The sequence below is a fragment of the Aphidius gifuensis genome, linkage group LG3, assembly GCF_014905175.1.
Source record: "Aphidius gifuensis isolate YNYX2018 linkage group LG3, ASM1490517v1, whole genome shotgun sequence".
Lineage (NCBI taxonomy): Eukaryota > Metazoa > Arthropoda > Insecta > Hymenoptera > Braconidae > Aphidius > Aphidius gifuensis.
In genome coordinates, this window is record NC_057790.1 from 10,326,627 (window position 1) to 10,339,297 (window position 12,671).

At 29.4% G+C, this 12,671-nt stretch overlaps 1 protein-coding gene across 2 annotated transcripts in view; it reads left to right on the forward strand.

Annotated features, from left to right (window-relative positions):
• The window catches only part of LOC122851930 (sodium-coupled monocarboxylate transporter 2), a 61,629-nt gene that overhangs the window by 27,827 nt on the left and 21,131 nt on the right, over positions 1 to 12,671 (forward strand). The window contains exon 1 of one of the 2 annotated variants that reach the window (XM_044151453.1): positions 6,652 to 7,440. The exons of the other annotated variant lie outside the window; for it this stretch is intronic. The gene's annotated coding sequence lies outside the window, so the exon portion shown is untranslated. Of the gene's footprint in view, positions 1 to 6,651; positions 7,441 to 12,671 lie in introns of those variants that run through there. 2 annotated transcript variants of the gene reach the window in all.

Here is a 12,671-nt window from a genome sequence, read left to right on the forward strand (position 1 = left end):
CCAATAACTCAGGATAAACCAATTGTTGAAAAATTAATGGCTCAACCACCTGATGCTGATCCATCTAAAACATCAGATAAAAATGTTGAAGACCCAGCAGCATCTCACCAAAAAGATAATGACAATATAATTTCTTCACCTGAGGGTGATAAACCAAGTGATAAATTAAAGAATCATGATTCTGGTGGTGATGCTGCTGAATTAAAAATAACAAGTCGTTCTGATGAACCATTTGAAGAACAAAATGTTAATCATCAAAATAATCCTGTTAAAACAATTGATCCAATAACTCAGGATAAACCTCTTGATGAAAAATTAATGGCTCAACCACCTGATGCTGATCCATCTAAAAAATCAGATAAAAATGTTGAAGACCCAGCAGCATCTCACCAAAAAGATGATAACAATATTATTTTTTTACTTGATGGTGAAAAACCAAGTGATAAATTAAATAATCATGAATCTAGTGATGCTGCTGAATTAAAAATAACAACTCGTTCTGATGAACTATTTGAAGAACAAAATGTTAATCATCAAAATAATCCTGTTAAATTAATTGATCCAATAACTCAGGATAAACCAATTGTTGAAAAATTAATGGCTCAACCACCTGATGCTGATCCATCTAAAACATCAGATAAAACTGTTGAAGAGCCAGCAGCATCTCACCAAAAAGATAATGACAATATAATTTCTTCACCTGAGGGTGATAAACCAAGTGATAAATTAAAGAATCATGATTCTGGTGGTGATGCTGCTGAATTAAAAATAACAAGTCGTTCTGATGAACCATTTGAAGAACAAAATATTGATCATCAAAATAATCTTGTTAAATTAATCGATCCAATAACTCAGGATAAACCTCTTGATGAAAAATTAATGGCTCAACCACCTGATGATGATGATACATGTAAAACGTCAGATGTGACAGTTGATGAAATTGTAAAAACCAAACAAACAGATGTCACTGTAATTACTCCACCTGATGGTGATAAATCAAGTGATAAATTAACATCAATACATTCAACCCTTACTCCTAAGCCACAAGACGTTGTTCCAAAAAAATATAAAAAAAAAAGCTATTCTCATGTTGAGCGTAACACTCGCTCATCATCTAAAAGAAATGTTATGTAAAATGATAAAACAAAATTTATAAATGTATTTCTTTATGATTTTGAAAAACTTAAATATTACGTATTTAAATAAAAAAGAAAAATAATGACGTTTAATTACCCAATTAAATATAAGTCAATAAATATTTTTTTTTCCTTTTCTAAAAAAAAGTATGGTGTTTTTTTAATTCATTTTTTCCTACTATTTTAATATTAAAAACCTTAATAATAAAAGGTTTTTCAATTTCACGTATTAGCAGTTATTATAAAATTATATTCTAGCTCTAAATAATTATAGAATTTTATTTATTTTATTATTCAAACCTCATTAAGAATCCTATTTACTCTGATAAGTGTTTATCTTATACATCTACAAAAACCCCTCGTCGGAATAGAAAATAAACCCATATTAAGATCCTAGGGTCTATGAAAGCCCCTTACACTTTTGAAACTAGGTAAAGCATCGGAAATTGATCAATGGAAACTGTATCATATTTTTCATGCTTTACGTGGTTTTAAATATACGTTCATTTTTAATTTTAACGAAGATTATTTATAAACAAGATGAACACTTACTATCAATGTAAATAGAAATTTCGATTCGAATATTAATGGATTATAAATGGTAATTATAAATTAATGGATAAAATTAAATACAATTTGATAAATATTTTTTTTCTTTTATTTGTTTAAAATTTATATTTTTATTTTATTAATAATTTTATATTATTTAACAATTAAAAAAAATTACAAGTAACGATTTTACTATGGTTCTTTGTCAGGTGAAGGGTTTTTATAAAAAACCTTCGACCTACCGGTGTTTTTTTATCTTTATTGTCTTGACATAGAAATTTTTAACTCATTGAGTAATTATAAATCAAAGAAAGCATAATTTATCTTTAAAATTTATATTGTTGTATTTTTAACGTTTCCAAGAGAAGTGTCTTTCAGGCCATTTTAAAACCATAACGGGTTTTTCGAAAAAGATAAAAACCCTATTGCCAGTAGATGGCGTGCAAAACATCCTTGACTATGAATTTTGTCCCACTGTGAATTTTGCACCCTACTCCACATGAGTACCCTAATATACGTAAAACAAGAGCTGATTACGAAGCGTGTGCATCTTACCACGTCCCACAGCCAAGAGAGAGAGTTCAGCTCAAGATATTTTGGAGCAACTTGGATCCACCTAGCTGTCCCTACCCAAAGCTATCCCTCCTCTCTTTATCTTGATAAAAAGGGGGAAAAATACACAAAATAATAATAATAATACAAAAAGAAAATATTACATAATGAAACATATATATATAGTAAATAAAAACGGAGTCGTTGGTTGAAGGATTCGTCCGCTTGGTGTCTTTACGTGTATAAGGCAGTGAGAATCACTACACTATAAAGCAAAAAAGCTGTGTAATTTTTGAATACTATTTTTGACTTGTTTATCTTTTCGTGATGGTTGTTGCACAACTATTTTTAAGTTTGACTGATGAATATAAATAATAATAAAATGTCAGATATAGTGAATAATATTTAAAGCCCAAGACATCATTATCAACGAATTTTTTGATGATATAATCGATTTATCACATGTTAAATTTGATGACAATGAAAGATGGGTGCTGTCAGTGAGTGACAAAACATCATCATCAAGTGTCAAAGATCTTCAAGCTTGGTTAAGAAAATATTTATCAGTTCACTTGATGATTTGTGAAATGATACAACAAAAACAATTGATACAAGAATTTCTACGAGACTGAAAAAAATGGGAGAATGAGTTTGGAATCAATAATGGAAATAACATCACCAACAAGTAATAATGTTTGGAAATTGAATTATCAACGAGAATCATCGATAAAAATAAATAATGAAAATGATGATAAAATTCTGAAAGACAAAGAATATATACCAGCAATGTTGAGACCATCAGTGTCAGGCACGTTATTAAGATCATTGTCATCATTAAATGGTCAAAGAAGTCTTGATGCATTTTTAAATATGTCACAATCAAATAGTATTATTCCTTTTATCAATTCAACACCTGATTTTAACAATGCAACAATTATGAACACATCGAGACCATTTTTTTAGATACATCGACAACAGATTTTGGTAAAATTGAAACGAAATTAACAATTATAAATTTATTCCTAATGGATTGAAATATTCACAATGTAACGATGTCATTGCAGTTTAGCAATGGCTGATTCGAAATTTTTAACTAAATCAATGATGCAAATCAGTATGTTTACTGATGTTTCTGGAAGTAATTTATCTTCAAAAGATTACTTGGATGATTCAAATGATGAAATTGACGATAGTTTCCACAGTAAAACTCTTACTAATGCAAATAATACTTTCACGTCAAAAACGTTAAATGTATTGTGTGAAAAAAATAATGATACTTTTACTGAATCATTGAATGTTTTTAATGGTAAAAATTTGAGATCTTGACTTTATTTTGAAAAAAAAATGATGCCACGATTACTGAACCAGTTGATGTTTTATCAACAAAATATAACAAAATTGTTGATACATGCTTATCAAATAATATGTCAATGAAAAATAATGAGACATTTACGGAATCATTAAATAGTTTGTGGAAAAAAAAAAATAATGAAACATTTACATCAAGTGAATTAAAAAGTGCATTATTAACACCATCAGTTAAAAACAGAATATCATTAATGCTAATGCTACACATGATGCTGATTTGCCCAATCATTATTGTAACAACAGATTCAGACTCATATTATTGAGAAGAAAATCAAGACTTTGATGGCAGTATTCATTCAAAACTGTTTCCAAACTCAACATTCATCTGCCCTAAAAATCAAGATGATGATGATAATAATACGACATTCAGATTTTCCAGATGTTAGATCAACAAATCGTTGACATTTAGCCCATTTATTAGAAAATTGAAATAAATATTAATTGAAATATAAAAAAATTATTTAAACTTAAAAATTGAAATTAATTAATGAATTAATTCAACTATAATTAATTGTATATATATAAATGCAAAAAAAAACTTATTGAACTCGGTGGGAAAAAAAATAAACAAAAACAACATGTGACTTTGTGCATTCGCCTTACTAGCGCCGTTACTGGTGATAATATGCACTGGCTTGCTCTATTGCGTGAACTTCAACAGCTCGCTATGCTAAATTATTTCGTCAACGTCTATAAAAAAAATATATTATTATTAAAACTTTACAAAAAGATGTGATATCATAACAAAAAAAAAAAACCTAGTTTTTTTTACAAAAAGAAGCATCAAGTTTTCAAAATCGTTTAGTATTTTATTTTTTTAATACAAAAAGATGTGATACCAAAAAAAAGTCAAGAATTGAATATATTTTTAATGCATATAATTAAGTCTTAACTGTTGACAAAATTTTAAACTTGACCCCACCTGATTCAATATATATAATATATAAATATGATATTAGTAATGGAAAAAAAAGGAGATGTCAACTTTCAATATACCTGGTGCATTCGGTCTCACTAATAAAAAGAATTACATAAGTGATTTATTATCATCATCAACTTTCAAGTTACTTGGTAAAACTAGATATATTCTAAAACCACTTGGTTTTAAATATGTGTGGGTAAAAAATGATGTTGTTCATGTCAAAAAAGATGATCTCTCGATAAGGCACTTGGTATTTAGTGATAGTGATACTAACAAGCTGCTAGAACTTTATTCTCAACCTGAAAACCACAGTAATACACAACAATGACATATTGCAAGTGATAATCAGATCTCTTATAATAACAACAAAAGATGTAACAATACTGAAGTAAATGAAAAACTAAAATCTAATTCACTCTCTCCACAAACATTCTCTTCTAGTTTACTTAAAATTTGTTGCATCAACATTAATTTGATTCGAGCTCATCTAGATGCTCGTTGTTATATTGATCTTGTGTCACCTTCACATGTTATTACTAAAACATGGCTATCACCTGCTGTACCTGACTCTGTTATTTACATACCAAGATACAATCTCTCGAAAGACACAATCGAAATGACAGAAATAATGATGGTGGTGGTGTTGGTATATATGTGCTTAATTCTCTTAACACCAAAATCATCAAAAAATCCAACTCAACCCAACTAGGTAAACCTGGTATTGTCGAATACATAGTCTGTGAAAAACAAGTACCAGCTGCAGATCCAATCATTCTCGTAAACGTCTACAGACCACCTCATGTGGCATTTCTTGATTTTTCTTCACTTGTAGGCAATGTAACAGACGGTTATATGCATAAGGTCATTCTTGGCGATTTTAATGCTGATCAATTGTCACAAAATGCTGACTCTTAGTACCTTAGAAATTTCATCGATGACAGTTCGCTGAAGCTTATACTACATGGTTACTTACCTGATGCCAGAAGAGGACTCGGACTGTTGAGTGTAGAGAACTTCTGCTACTTGTATACTGCAACTCTAATATATGGCATTATCAACAATGGAATACCTAAATATCTATCAGATTTGCTCATTATATACGGAGAGAAATATCCTACAAAAATTGTTCAAAAACTACTTAAAAATTGTTGAACAGAACCACAAAAAGGTGGCAAGTATCAATCCAATAAAATTTGTTGTGGTCATTATCAAAATTTGTTTTACCGACTCACAATTTTTGTGGTTCCCGGGACACAAAAATTACGGTTCTGTACAACAAAATCTATTGAGCACGTATTAAAATCTATATAACTTCTAATAAAAATTCTGGTAAAACAAACAAAATTTGTTCTTTTTCTGATAAAAATTGTTGATCAGTACCAATAAAATTTATTTAATTTCAAATAAAAATTCTTGTGAATTAAACATAATTTCTTGATTTTTTAATAAAATTTATTGTACAGTAACAATAATATTTATTTAACTTTCAATAAAAATTCTTACGAAATAAACGAAATTTGTTTTCTACCTGAATAAAAATTAATGAACTCTTTTAATAAAAAAAAATAATAATAATAATTAATAATTAATTAACAATTAATACAATTTATGTGGCAAATTTTTTTTTTATTATTTTTATGAATCCAGTTTTACATTTTTTTGTTTATTTAGCATAATACATTTTTTGTTATTTTTATTCCAACATACGTATATTCTGATTACGTTTTACCACCAGTTTTTCATTATAAATCTATGCATTCTATACATATAATTGACAAAACTAAAAGAGTAAAAAAAAAAAACTAAGTAAAGAGAAAAGAAGTTATAGTTGATAGATAAAAAAATTAAATTGACGTTTAAAAAGAAAGGTTATGTGATGAACAAATATCGAATCAACTAAAAAAAAATTATGTACTGACTAATATAATATAAGTAATCTTAGCTGCAAATTCACACTCTGTTTTATTTTATATTCACGCACTTTATAAATTACTAATTGTTATAATCCTTCAATAATTAAATAATCAAATAATGTATATATATTTTCTTGTGTTTTTGTCAATCAATGACAGGTCCAAACCAATCTATCCAATCTATCCTAATTCAAAGTGAAGCATAAACATAACTTGTTACGGCTAACAGTAATAACTCACACAACTAACACACCCCTCCCAAACTTGTTTGTGTGTTTCATCTGTTGCTAGCTGACAAAAATTGTGGTTCTAGAACCACAAAATTTGTGGTGATCTAAGACAAAAATTCTTACGCGGTATACAAGTTTTGTTGGACCTCGAAAATTGTTGTACTGAACAACAAAATTTATTATGCACAAAACAAAAAATATTAAAGTGAAAATAAAAATTAGAAAATTAGAAAATAAAATTTGTAGTAAAGCAGACTGATAATTGTGGTCTAATAAAAATTGTGGTTCTGTTCAACAAAAATTATGAATCTACAAAACAAATAATATGCAACTTTTAACAAGTTTTATAAGAAAAACAAATAAAAAAAAAGAAGCTTGCATCTTGCCACTAAAGTGTTGTACCAGAACCACAAAAAATAAAAATAGTTTTCAATAATAATATAATGTGTTGCAAAGAAATACTCATCAAGAAGAAGAAAAAAATATAAAATAAATAACTTTAATAAAGGAAAGAACTCATTTACCGATTGAATTAATTTTTCAAATTGAGGCATGTGCACTCACTTTTTATTTGAAAAAAAGGAAGTGAAGTCTCGAAAAATTGTTTTCATAGTTATCATTTGTAAATTCAATAACTATCAAAAAATTTAACGTGACAAAATTTAACGTGAAACTTGAAAAAATGTCTCATGAAAATTGCAGAAACCTCATCTCTGCATAGATATTTATATCAGACCACGAATCAAAATATACCACGATAATTTCACAAGGTTTGTATGTTTGATACAGGGCTATCAAAAGATGTGGAATGATGAGTAAATTGAAATAGAAGGAATAACACTTTGAATAAATCCAAACACTGTAGCTTAAATTCTAATAATATATTTAATTTATTTTTTCACTAAAATAGAATTAATTGTTTTTATTGTACATCGAGTTGACTCTAAAGGTGTTGTCAAAGGCAGACAGTACAATTATCGATTATATTAATATAAAGAAGGCCTGTTGTCCGCAAATCAAAAATAGTAAGAGATTTAACGTAAACGAGTGTTAAAGAGCAACTGATTTTACAGTTTGTTGAAAATTGTTAAGTTTAGAAAATAGGTGTGTACTTAGTTTAAATATCAAACTTTTTAATGGGTCAAAAATTAGTTCAAGAGAGGGTAAAAACTATGTGTAGGTGGACGGAGTTTTCGATATGAAATTGGGCCGTGTGTGGTCCATAGGGTGGCATGAAAGTACCATGTATAAACGAAAAATATAGATTTTACGACCGGAAAGTCCAAGACGTTTTCATGAATTTATTTGAAGTTAAATAGTTATAAATTTACTTTTTTATTATCGATTTTACGATCATTCTCTGTATTGAAAAGACGATAGTGCAGTTAATCGACATATGTGGAATTTTCTATAATTCTTGACGAATAATATGTTCAAATATATGTATGTTATAATCAGAGCCGGGAAGTTCGTCTGTTATTTCAGTTTGCCGTAAGCACAATGGCAACATGGTGAAATATAGTTAAAAAAAAAGATAGTCAAGTTCCCCAAGGTGCACCCTAAGTGTTCCGTAAGATTTTTTATTTTTTTTCTTGCTGTTTACAAAAATATTGTAAAAAAACAGTTTGTGACACTACATATCGTTGAATAAAAAAAAAAATGAACGACCGAAAAATTTGAAAAAAATATCGTAGAGTCTACAGATAAAGCGTCGTCGATTAAAACATTGCCGGAATTGATCGCCCAATATTTGGAATTGGGCCATGTCCAAAAATGGGCATATTAAATCTAATAAGGCCCCAAAATTGGAAATAAATATGACGATTGCTTTTGGCCAAAAAAAATAAAGAAAATGAGCATTTTACAAGCCAATTCGATTCAGGACTTCACGTTTTATCTCCAAATAACAAAAAGTCACAGAAAAGCGAAAACATAAGTGTCCTACGGAACACTAAAAAAAGACGATCTGAACCTCGTACATGGAAAAAATGGCCTCAAAAAATGGCCTCATTTTTTTAGGCTTCTTAAAAATGGCTTTTAAAAATGGTTTTATTTTTTTGGCTTCTTGAAAATGGCCTCATGTTTTTGGTCTAGGAAAAGATTTATTTAAATACATTTATTTTAGTTTAAAAAACTAACCATTTTTAAGAGGCCAAAAACATATATGTTTTTATAAGGGTGTTTGAAAAAGAAAAAAATATAAGGCCATTTTTTAAAGGTCAAAAATATGGGGCCATTGTAAGGGCCATTTTTTAGAGACCAAAAACATAAGGCCATTTAAAAAGGCCAAAAAAAATAAGGCCATTTTTTCCATGTACGAGGTTCAGACCGTCTTTTTTGATGTGTAAACATCTTCAGGCGCGGGTTGGGTTTGAAGTAAAAGGAAAAAAAATTGAGTTTAGACGTCAGATCCGGTAACGGATCTAGGCAGGAATCTATTTTCTGTCAGTCTACATTGCGCCATGCAGCGCCATGGTAATCGGTCGGTAATCGTTACCATCAGGCGTTGTGTAGTATAGATGAATTTAAATGCGAATATTTATATATTTATTTATTTATTATTATATATATATGCCGTTGTATATATTAATATACAAGTATTTTATTGGTATTGGCTATGCTTGCATTTGTTAGGCGAAGTAAAGTTCATATTGTACATATATATATATATTTTTTTTTTCCAAATATAATAATGACAGTCGATAAAACTCTTCGAGTAAAAAAGAAAGTCAAAATAAAAATTTCGATATATTAAATTTTTTTTTTTTTTTTCAAACCGCTAGATTTTTAACTGAGCCACTAGATTCTTTACTTAGCCGCTAGACTATTTACTTAGTCTCCGTTATAGCCAAATATATTTTTATCAGCTTACCCTCGTGAAAAAATTTTCAGGATGCCCCATTTGACCTGAGAACCTGATAAGAAACGGATCAGGATTCCTTAGCCAGGAAACCTGACTCATTTATGACTCGAATCTGGTCAGGATACCTGAAGATTTCCTTAAGTCAGGTGACCTTATTCAAACCTGTTCAGAAAAGGAACAGGAAACCTTAACGTAATCTGAATAAGGTTCCCTGATCAGATTCTGACTAGAATACTATCAGGATAAATGAATAAAAAAAATAGGATTTTTTCCATTCAGTTTTCCTATTCAGAAAAAGAACAGGAAACCTGAGCATATCTTGTATAAGGTTTCCTGATCAGGTTCTGACCAGAATACTATCAGGATAATTATATCAAATAAATTGAGTTTTTTCACTCAGTTTTCCTGTTCAGAAGAAAACCAGGAAACCTAAGCAAATCCTGAAAAGGGAATCCTGATCATCGATAGACGGCCGAGCGTGTTAAGGAGGTTATGCACAAATTACTCTTTTTTTAAAAAATATAATGAGAATGTTCTGAAATTTTGTACACAAGTAGATCTTTTCATTCTGAATACAACGGTATAATTATTTTCTTATGTTGATCGGTTAAATTTTTTGTAATTAATTATTGAAAATAATATTTAACATTGGCTCTTATGGAGATTTCAACCATTTTTTTCGGATAGAAAAAATGATGAAAAAGTCTTGAAAAAAATCACACATATACTAGAAACCGAGTTTTATTAATTGCGCGAAAAATTTTCATATGTTGATCGGTCAAATAATGAGTAATTAATTATAAACTTTACAGAAATTAGATAAGGCAACGTATGGCATGTTCAAACACACATACAGACCCGCAATCCCATATATTGTATATGGGGCGCAGGCGCTTTTTACTTTATTTTTTCACAGTGTAGTCGGATTTCAGTTTTGTCTGTGACGTCAGAAGCGCCCCGCAACACCCGCAATGAATTTGTGCATAACCTCCTTAAGGCTCGTAGTTGTAATCTGAAAGTTCCGAGTTCGCGTCCCGTCGGTGGTTAGGTAATTTAAGTGATGTTAGGTATATGAAATCTTATCGTTCAATCTGTTTCATCATCAACATTGCTTCGGTAAATTGGTCAAACGAAAAATAATCATGGAAAACGGTTTTTTTTTCAATTTACTTGATCCGTTTCAAATCAGGTTTCCTGTTCCATTCGTGATCAGATATCCTGGCCAGGTTTCCTGATCCGATTCTGATCAGAATCATAAAAAAAAGTGTTACATTCTGATCCGTTCCTGAACAGGATTCCTGGTTATATTCTAGTCAGGTATCCTGATCCATTCCTGATCAGGTATCCTGGCTCTAACCTTACAATCTGGCCCGGTTTTCTGATCCGATTCTGATCAAAATCCTAAAAAAGAGCGTTACATTCTGATCCATTCCTGAACAGGATTCCTGATCCGGTTCTGATCAGAACCTTAACTAAATTTCCACTCGGGTAATTTCCCCCTCAGCTACATCTTTTTCTTAGCTAAATTTTTTCCTTAGCTAGATTTTTTTCTTAGCTACATTTTTTACTTAGCCACTTAATTTTTTACTTAGTCTTAATTATAACTGAACACGCAATATCTACATATGTGTACCAGCTTAATTATTCTCTCAGCTACATCTTTTCCTTAGCTAAATTTTCCCTTAGCTATATTTTTTACTTAGTCTCAATTATAGTCAAACAAACAATACCTACATATTTTTACCAGCCGTTCGGAATATATTAAAAAATTTTATTTGAACTTTTTCTTCTACTTCATGTGTTTTATCAATCGTTATTATAAAATTAGCAATAAAAATCGATATATCGAAATACTAAAATCATCGATTATTAAAAAACACTGAACAACAATAATTGTATGAAAATAATAAAAAATGAAATAAAAACAAACAATATTTTTACAAATAAATGAAAAAAATTTGTTTAAATGTGTACTTATTATTGTTTTGTTCAATTACAACAACACGCCGAAGATGTTTACACATAGTAAACCCGCGAGTCTAGATGGCTCACAAAATTTTTTTAACTATATTTCACCATGTTGCCATGGTGCTTACGGCAAACTGAAATAACAGACGAGCTTCCCGGCTCTGGTTATAATTTTTCCAAAAAAGAAAACTTCAGTTTATAGTTTTATTTGTTAGGTGATTTTTACTTAAAAAGTCTATGCATTTGTTGACCATGTGTGGGAATATTCAAGAGTGTTAAAAAAAGACTATTGAAAACGGTACAGAAATTAAAAAATTGTAATTCAAAGTATTTTAGAACAAATAAAAAATTAAATTTTCAGTCACATGTTATTTGAAATTTTATCGTCTCACGAAGTAGCCAAAAAGGTCAAAGTAATATATCAATTAAATATATAAATATTATCAAATAATTTAAATAATAAAGGAAACGAAATCTTGTCTGTCTGGAACTGACGGACAGCTCAGTTTTGAACCCGAACAATATTTATTGATTGCAAACTGTTTATTGTTATAAATAATCGTTATAGAGCTAATAAACCGATTGAATTTATTGAAGAAAAAATACGAAGGTCTCTTCATTTTAAAGGTAAAGTTTTCCCCAGTAAAGTGACGTGTCCGGGATCGATCCCCAGTGGTGGCTAAAGTCTTTTTTGAAAAATAATTTCCATTCCATTAATTAAAAGAATAAATTGCCAAATCGATGGTTAGTGGAGTTATTCAATTTATCAGACAAAAATACAAAGGTCTTTGTAGCTTAAACGTAGAGCATTCCCTCGATAAGGTGAAGTGTCCGGGTTCGATTTCTGGTTGTGGCTGAAGTAGTTTTTTGAAAATAAATTCGATCACATTTATTTAAATAATTTACATCAACAATAATTTATGCAAATATTTTCATTCAGAGGCTCTTCAAATATTAATATAAAAATTATAAAATTTTCAAGACCTGTATTAAACAATCTCTAAACACTTCAGACGAAGCATAAAAAGCTACAAATTCGAATTAGTATGGTATGAAAGGTGAGGAAGTGCTTCAAAATTTTTTGCTATTTTTTTTTGTTGTTGTTGCTATTGTCCATCATTCACTTTAAAACCTGTCATCAGATTTTGCTTTTATGAGGCTTATTATCTT